Raw genomic sequence first — 9,657 nt, 5'->3', positions numbered from 1 at the left:
GATTCCTCCTTTAGGTATATTATCTAGAAAAAAATTTATAAAATGTGCAAAATGATATTTACCTATGAATTATATCATGGTGTATAAGAGCAATATAATGGGAAATAACCTAAAAAGCTTTCCAAAAGAGAATGGGTAAATAAATGATAGTTATTGTAGTTATTATTAATATAAAATAATAGTCTACAAATATTAAGTACAGAAGCTTAAATGAATGAACGAGAGCTACATATATCAAGATAAATAAATGCTAAAAACATAAAGTTAAGTAAAAAAACTGGTAGAACAGCACAATATGGCATATATAAGATATTACATATCATAAATTATATATCATAAAATATAAAGGATATATAATAGTATAGTATATATACCATATTATATAATATAAATTATATATGATATATAAAATTAAATACATCTTTTGACTTTGAAAGGCAAAAGGTTTAGTGTATAATTTATAATATTTTTCACTTCTAAAGGTAGTTTTGTCTTATATGGGTTTTGTTTTCCAAACCTAATTTTATAAATCACAGTTTTTTGTTGTTTGTTAGCTTTGTTAAATGTAAAATCTATTACATTTAATATATTGATTGGTCTATTTAGTTTTATTTCTATCATCTTATTTTGTGATTTCTGTTTACATCCTAATTCTTTGCTCCTGCTTTCCCTTGAATTGATAAAAATTCCATTTTACTTTTGCCTACAGGTTTAGAGGCTCTAAATTTTATTATTATTTTACTAGATATTCTGGAATTTTAAAAAACAGATATAATTTTATTTTCTGACAAATTCTACAGCTATGCAACTTTTATTCCCTCTCTTAGACAACACAGAACCTATACATTAATCATATCAACCTACCATCTCAGTATTTTCAATTAAAGTTATATTTTACATTTCTAAAAATACATAAAACAGTAAAGTTGCTATGCAGTTAATAAATAATTAAACTGAATGACATATTTGATCAATTTCTGAGTTCAGTTATCTGCTTGGTGATAATCTTTCATTTTTTTTTAAGCTGAGCATTTGTGGTAGTTAACAATTTCAGTGTTTGTATATTGGAAATGTCTTCATTTTGCTTTCATTATTATAATTTAATTGGGTATAAAATTTGAGTCACATGTATTGTCCTCAGCATCTTAAATATATAACTCCATTGTCTTCTGGGTTTCTTTTTTGTGTGTGTTTTGTTTTGTTTTGTTTTGTTTTGTTTTTATGCTGAAGTCAACTCTCCTGACAGTTTTCTGCAGATAACGTTTTGCCTCCAGCTTTTAGAATTGTTTGTAATATCTTCAAAGTTTTAGTTCTAGCTTTATGTTTCTTTTGCACACTTCTCAGGATTCAATAATTTTTTATGAACATTTTGTCTTTCTTCACTTTTGAATAATTCAGTTATATCTGTTCATATATTGTTCTTTATCATTTCTTCTATTCTCTTATTCTGGAATTTTTAAATTAATTTCATAGTTCTTAGCTGCTTGTCTTTGTCCTTTAGAAATTTATGTTTCTCCTTGTGAATTCCTCAGTATAGTCATCTAATTCATTAATTCTCTCTCTCTCTCTCCCTCTCCCCCCTCCCTCTCTCCCCCACCCTCCCTCCCTCTCTTTCAGTGTTTACAATTGTTTAGATGGTTTAGAAAACATCTTTAGAATTGTTTTACCTAATGGGTATTGTTATTTTAAAAATTTTACTGGCTATATTTTTTATTTCCACAGTCTGTGCTTCAGTCTGTTTCATCTCTCCTTGGCCCTGATTAATTTGTGTATGTTTTTGTGTTAATAGATTCTTGTTATAGTAAACTGGAGCTATTTTTTCATTTGAGATTATGTCATGGCCTTCCCTCATTTCTATAATGCCGTAGTTCCAGGTAGCAATTCAGCAGTTGTTTTGTTTTTGTTTTTATTTTCCCAGCTTTATTTTTTCATAAGCAGGAGAACTTTACTCTGGCCCCTCGTTTTCAGGTAATGTTTCTAGTTTTGGTCCTAAAATCATCTATAATTATTGTAATTTTCCATCAGTAGCTACTACAACTGAATATAGACATGGATTCAGTCTTGCTTACCACTTTGCTTTTCCATTCTATTTCTCATCTCTGCAGGGATTTATCCTTGTGAGCCCCATTAGGACATTTGCAATACCTAATATTATATTTTAACTCTTACTTCTATGATTTTGAAACTGTGTGTATGGTAAAAATATAAGCTCCACTCCATTTTGCTTGTGTTTGGAAATTTTTTATTAGATAGAAAATTATACATATTCTCTCACTTCAAATCTAGTATAAAGCATGTTATTTCTCTAGATAAGTATTTCAGAATGTTATTGGGTAAATAACCAATAATTTTTTGGTTAACGATGAGATGATTTGGCTCTGGCCGGTGTGGTTCAGTTGTTTGGACGTTGTTCTATGCACTGAAGGGTTGCCAATTCGATACCCGATCAGGGCACATGCCCGGATTGTAGGCTCAATCCCTAGTAGGGGGCATGCAGGAGGCAGCTGATAGAAGTTGCTCTAACATAGATGTTTCTTCTCTCTCTCTCTCTCAAAAATCTTTTCAAAAACAAAAACAATGACATGATTTGGGATAGAAATAAGGAAACCTTATTGCCACTTAACAGTTCTGCAGCTGGAGCAACCCAACCTTGGAATATCTATGACCCTCAAATTATCTGCCAAATGGACTTTGTGGTAGATCTATGAAATGAATAACTTTTGAACACTGTGGACTCCAAAATTCTGATTTAATATCACTCATCTTCAAAATTGTGGAATTCCATATAGTGTTAATATAGTTTATAAGAAAAAAAAATAAACCTTTCTTGATCAGATAAGCTTGATAATTCTGGTGAAATGAAGGCAAACAATTTGTTTACTGCTAGAACTCTCAGAGCCTTTAAAGTGCTAATGGTCTTCTTAAGTGGGCCATTCATGCAACATGCAAATGTTAACCTTGGAGCCTCCGGTCCTTTTCTTTTCAAGCAATATACTTTCTTGAAAACTAGTAGTCTATAAAACAAATATTTAAAATTCAGTTGTGACTTATTTTCTGCCAGAAAATGACTAACACAAAGGGAAAGGGGAGAGGCACCCACTCCATGTTCTCTAGACCTTTTAGAAAACATGGAGTTGTTCCTTTGACCACATACATGCAAATCTACAAGAAAGGTGATACTGTGGACATCAAGGGAATGGACACCCTTCAAAAAGGAATGTCCCAGAAATGTTACCATGGCAAAACTAGTAGAGTCTACAATGTCACCCAGCATGTGGTGGGCATCGCTGTGAATAAACAAGTTAAGGACAAGATTCTTGCCAAGAGAATTAAAGTTGTACATATTGAGCATAGTAAGCACTCTAAGAGCCAAGATAGCTTCCTGAAACATGTGAAGAAAATTATCAGAGAAGGAAGGAAGCCAAAGAGAAAGATATCTGGGTTCATCTGAAACATCAGCCTGCTCCACCCAGAGAAGCTCACTCTGAGCCAATGGAAAGGAGCCTGAACTGCTGAAACCCATTCCTTGTGAACTCACGGCATGACAAGTGTGAAGAAAAAAAAAAAGAAGACTTCTGTACTGCTAAAAACATTCAGTGTTTGATTAAAAGAAACAAAAGTTAGAAGGTGCTCTCTAGTAGAGAACTTAGATATAGGAACCACAACTGAGTATATCGTCTTCATTTTGATGGATTATTGGAAAGAACACAACTATAACAAGAAAACCTGCCTAGGACACCACCTTATTATTTAACTTCATTAGCAACCCAATCTAACCACTTACATAATTAAAGGCAAAAGGAAACTTGAATGGGGCCTATCACAAATTTAGGATCCTTAGGCTTAGAAAGAGCTACCAGCCAGCTAAGGAGAGCAGCTTCATGGGGCCCTGCTAATGGACCTTGAAGTGCTAGCTTCTGTTTTTATGGATGGTTACTCTAACCAGTTAATTGGCTTAGATGAAGCCGGAAACTCTATTTCTTAAAAGGGAGCAGATGTCATTTGCCTATTTTTATCCAACATGATGATAAGTATCCTGAACTACAAAGAGTTTTCAAATAGCTCTGGTCAGCAGTCTCCGTAATTATAAGATTTGGGGAATAATTTTACAAATGAAAATGTACCAGATCAAAACTATATGACTAGCCCTTACTGGTTTGGCTCAGTGGATAGAGTGTCGGCCTGCGGACTGAAGGGTCCCAGGTTCTATTCCAGTCAAGGGCATGTGCCTTGATTGTGGGCACATCCCCAGTAGGGGGTGTGCAGGAGGCAGCTGATCAGTGTTTCTCTCTCATCGATGTTTCTAACTCTCTGTACCTCTCCCTTCCTCTCTCTAAAAAAATCAATAAAAATATATTTTAAAAAACTTTAAAAAAAGATTAAAAACTATATGACTAAAATTGGATACATTTTTAGTCATAGAATCAGACATACATCATAAAAATCACTAATGAGGTATGGCCTAAATATTTACATATATGTATATATATATATGTATGTGTGTGTGTGTATATATATATATATATACACACACACATACATATATATGTATATATACACACACACACACACATGTTTATGCGTACACACACACACATATATATATACCTATAGTAAACTTACTTTGTTATATTACTTAAATTAATATTTTTTATAAGCTTCTGTCTGGCTAATCGCATGATTTCCTAAATGTACTTTCTTGAAATTTGAAATAATTTGGTAAATAGCCTCATTATTTGTTCTAGAATGATCTCAAAGAACAGAGAGATATTATTGCAACACAAGCTGAGACTGATTTCTTAATTCCTTCTTTAGAGATACTTCCCCTCTGGTAACTCCACAGATGAGACAGAAAACAAGGTCATAATTACAGAATTTTACAACTGTTATAACGGACCCCAGAGGTCATTGACTAAATATTTATGCTTTTTATTGTAACCTGTAATAACCAATTAAAAGATGGTTGTAACATGTATCACTATTTCTGATGACTTTTAAATAAAACAAGCACTTTCTTATGATTAATTTTCCTGCCTTTTGCATAATTTCTCTCCAGGCATCAGAAAAACATAAAAGAAGAAACCACTATAGATGTATAAAGTCATTTGTTTAGTTCTTAGTTCTTTAATATGCTCTTCTCACTCCCCTAATCTCTCCCTAGTTCTCCCCAAATAAAGGAGGATTTGAGTTGGCTTAAGGAAGAATTAAGTTTAGACATCAGACACATCCTCCCCCACCGCCCCATGATCTGACAATAACTTACCCTTTCAGTTGCAACTCTCATGACCCCTGTCATGAAATTTATATTCTAACAGGACTTAATCTCAGGCAGTTGACAGATTTCTTATTGCTCCATCTAATAGGAATGATCTTTCTTCCTACCATGGCCTTCTTGTCTCTTGGCCTAGGGAACTCCCACTTGTCTTCTAAGACTCCCTAAGCAAACCTTCACCAAAGGCTTGGGTTGATAAGTACCTTTTCTTGACTCTCATAATATCCCATGCAAATATTTGCAATTTATGAAATTTATTATGTTTATGTGGTTTCTCCTCCCTGTTTTAAAAAAAGGGCTGCATCTTATTTTTTCTGTTACCATTGCAGAGCACAGTAAGCGTCCAATTAATATTTACTGGGTTCATCAGTGTCATGTGTGATGGTATTGTATGTGATAACATTAAAATATTTTGAAGGGTAATTAAACTTCACAAAAATAAGGATTGGAAAAACTAAGCCATGTAAAGCAAAAAGAAGGTTTGAAAACTTGGAGATAGAAATTTTTAAAGACTTTGGTGCAGGATAATTGCTCTCTTGCACCTATGAGGCATTGAAGGGTTTCCATATAAATGATAGTGTTTATCATTCATGACATAGTTGATAAATGACATGCTAAGTAAGATAAGAAGTTGGCTCTGTTTTGGTGCTCTTTATCCCAAACTTCATTGCCATATGGTTCTCTGCTATATTCTATATCTCAAATGTAAGTGATTTTTATTTTCACGTATTTTCAGGGTATGCCATGCTGCACGATCTCTCTGGTTTACAGATTGGTTTGGAGAGTGGATATGCTGTAAGTTAAATTCTGAATATGTGGTGGAAAAGAAACAAAGACATTTTGCAAATTTACAGTTTATTTGAGTTGACTTTGGGAATATGCCAGATTTCATTCTTTCTGCTCTAAACCCCTTGAAGGCAGGGATGAGTTTTATTAGTCTTAGCCCTGTTAGGCTGTACTAAGCAGCACAAAATCAGTGCTTGATAAATGTTCAATGACTGCTATGTTCATCTAATAATTTATGCATCAAGAATAATTTGTTAATTATTATCAGATATGACCTCTCTGTTTTCTGACTTAGAAGTCCCAAGTGTTTCCAATATATATATATATATATAAAATGTTTTGCTACTGCCCTGACCGGTTTGGCTCAGTGGATAGAGCGTCGCCCTGCGGGCTGAAGGGTCCCAGGTTCGATTCCGGCCTAGGGCGTGTACCTTGGTTGCGGGCACATCCCCAGTCGGGGGTATGCAAGAGGCAGCTGATCGATGTTTCTCTCTCATCGATGTTTCTAACTCTCTATCCCTCTCCCTTCCTCTCTGTAAAAAATCAATAAAATACATTTTTAAAAAAATATTTTGCTACTGATCATAGTTTCTTCAAAGATAAAAAATTGTTGAACGAAATTAATTACAGAGAGCCAAAAAAGGTCATCCAGGGCTTTAAATAATTCTCTTGCTTCACTTTGATCTTAAAGTATTATGCCATCTAATCTCCTTAATTCTTAATCCCACTGACTGAAAATATTAATCTTCTAGCAGGCCTATGGGGATGCTCCTTTGGTGGTAAAAGGGGATTGTGGGAAGGAGGCAGGAATATAAACCATATCTCCAGTTTAGAGCTTTCTTCCAACTTCCAATCTCACATATACAAATTCTTACTTGACTTTTCTACATGATGTCTAATAGTTATCATATCCACTTATTTCCTCCCACTTAAATCATTTCTGGTCCTGTAATCTTCCCCCATCTTACATCTGTATCTTTTTATTTGGCCAATATCTTTATTATTTTTTTACATTTGTCTTTTCTCAAATCCATCTCTAAGCCATCAGGAAACTCTATAGGTTTTGCCTTGAAATGAAATGAGAATCTTGCACTTCCTTATGCTCAATAGCCACCATTCTTATCCAAACCACTAACATCTCTGACCTGGCTTCAGAACAGGTTTCCTTGCTTCACCTTCCTTTCTCATATCTAATCTTAACTTGGCATTCCAATAATTTCTTTACAATGGAAGTCAAATCATGTCATGCCTCTGCTCAAAAGCCTCCCATAGCTCCCCATCTCATCTGGAGTAGAACTAAAGACTTTACCATAACATAGCAGCCACTACGGATTCTCATTTCCTACTGCCACTCCTTCCTTGGGGCTTCTGAATTTCCTTCCTCTCTGCTGGAATGCTATTGTCCAGGTGTCCCCCTATCTCACTCCCTAATTTCCTTCATGTCTCAGATGTTATTACATTATTGAGGCTGCACATGATGGATGCCTGTTAAACATTTGTTGACCAAATGAATGAGCTTGTCAATGGTTAAAAACAAAGAATGGCCTTGTCTATCAACTTAATTTCTCCTCACAATGAACCTGTGATGATAGTGAGTCAGGAATTCTTGGTTCTGTGGTAGAAAAAGAAAAACCAAGATTCAACGTGTCTTAGCACTCTTGTGATCGCAGGAAACAAAGACACACAGGATCTAGACAAACAATAGAAAGAACTCAGCATTATCACATAGGGTGTCTCACAAACCAGACTGTACATGTGCAGCCAAATCCCTGGTAGGATCTCATTTCTCAGGTGGGATGGGAACCCTGCCAAGGTGACTCTCCCCCTTGCCTAGGATGGCTCAAGAATGCACTAAGACTCCGTCTCCCTTTCCTATTTTCTCTCTCCTCTTCCTTTCTGCCACATTATTTTCTCTCTGCAGAGTAGGCTTTTCTGCTCCTTTGCCCACATGGCAGAATGAAGCTTTCCACATTTTCCTTTTATCAACCCTGCTGGGGGAGAAACTCTGATGGGTAAGATCCAATTAACTATGATTAAAGAGTATGCAGACAAGACAGACATAGTTCCCAAAGAAGTGGGGATCATTCTGAACTGATCAAAAACTATTAAAACTATGTATTGAAAAGTGAGAAAGACATTTTGCCAAAGTAACACATCTAAGTAGGCTGGACTTGAGCAGGGGTCTTCCTTTCCAAATCTTGGACTTTTTGAATTCCCCACACATACTCTTTAATGAGTTACCCATGAAGCTTCTACTGTTATATCCCTTTAATGATCATAAGCGAGAATAATTAGGTTTTTTATTTTTAAATAGTTCAAAATAAGATAAAGCGGGCTTAGGGGAAGAAAAATATCGGTGTATAAGCAGTTGCCCTGCTTCTGGGGAGATATCTGCAGCAGCCAGTTTGTTCAGCCTGCTCTTGCATATCATGGTACTGGAGAACTTGGGTGAGAGAAATACCAGTATTTGCTTCTTTTGTGCTTCCAGAGTGTGTGCCCACCTAGTGGAGGATCAAGGGCATTGGTCTGGCATAATCCCACCACTGGTGAGCATCAGCCTGCTCTGTAAAATATTTATATTATCAAATGTATTTCAAATTCATTTCTCTGCAAAAAAGAAATGAAGGTAGCTCAGTGCTGCTATTGGTTTATATATATAAAAAAATTAATGTACTTTACTTTCTGCCCACAGTTAATTTAGCCCCATTGTGTCCTTGCCCCAAGTTCATGGAAATGTGACTTCCCTAGGGAAGAATCCATGTAAAGATTGTACATTATACTTTAATGTCAGAAAGGTGGATGAGTTGACATCGTATAATGGAGAGTATATCACCCTTTTACTCAGAGATGTAATAGCAGAAACTGTCTGACTGTGGCAACTGCCATAATAACTGCTCTGCTCATTTTTTATTGATGATGGATAAAAATTCTCATAATACTGAAGCACAGTAACTTGCTGGAATATAGCTTCAGGCTGCCCCTGGGGCAGACTTTATTTATGCATCCCTACTTTCACTATTTGTAATGATAATAATAGTATTAATTATAATAATAATAATAAATATCAATACTTTATGAATTACAGCAAGAACAAGAAGTTTTGGCTATTGTTACCTCACAAACCACCCCCCACCCCCCCACCCCGGAATCTTCTTTAAGATGCAATGCAAGAAAAACCACTATAATTCTCACCATTGTTCAGGTTGCTAATAGACCCGTGCTAACAATTTGAAACAGAAAAGTAAAATCTCCCCACTGTGGGTTTTGCTGGTTTTGCAACTATTATTGTAGGCTTTTTAAAAATTATTAATTTATAAAGTGCCCTAAGCCTTACAGAATATAAGCAACTGAGCAGGCTGGGGAAATAAAGTTATGTAAATCGCTATTAAATTAGTAGCACAAACCACAGTGACCCTATAATGGCTCAATATAGTAATTTCAGGAGAACAGACACAATAAGGAAATTTCAAACCCTCAAAAAACAAAGTATATTAAAAATAAATAACCTTGTCTAAAGGCTTATAAAGGGAGTGTCAAGGGGAGATTGATGGTGATCCCAAAGAAGCATACAAAAATTCCCATAAGGATAATTTGTGAAA

At 35.1% G+C, this 9,657-nt stretch overlaps 1 pseudogene; it reads left to right on the top strand.

Moving 5' to 3' along the window:
* The first annotated feature begins 3,064 nt into the window (after positions 1–3,064).
* On the top strand, positions 3,065–3,545 carry LOC132214531 (large ribosomal subunit protein eL21-like; annotated as a pseudogene).
* The last annotated feature ends 6,112 nt before the right edge of the window (positions 3,546–9,657 follow it).

The sequence above is a fragment of the Myotis daubentonii genome, chromosome 13, assembly GCF_963259705.1.
Source record: "Myotis daubentonii chromosome 13, mMyoDau2.1, whole genome shotgun sequence".
NCBI classification, from domain to species: Eukaryota; Metazoa; Chordata; class Mammalia; order Chiroptera; family Vespertilionidae; genus Myotis; species Myotis daubentonii.
Note: the sequence above shows the minus strand (reverse complement) of the source record. Positions and strands in the feature narration are given on the sequence as shown.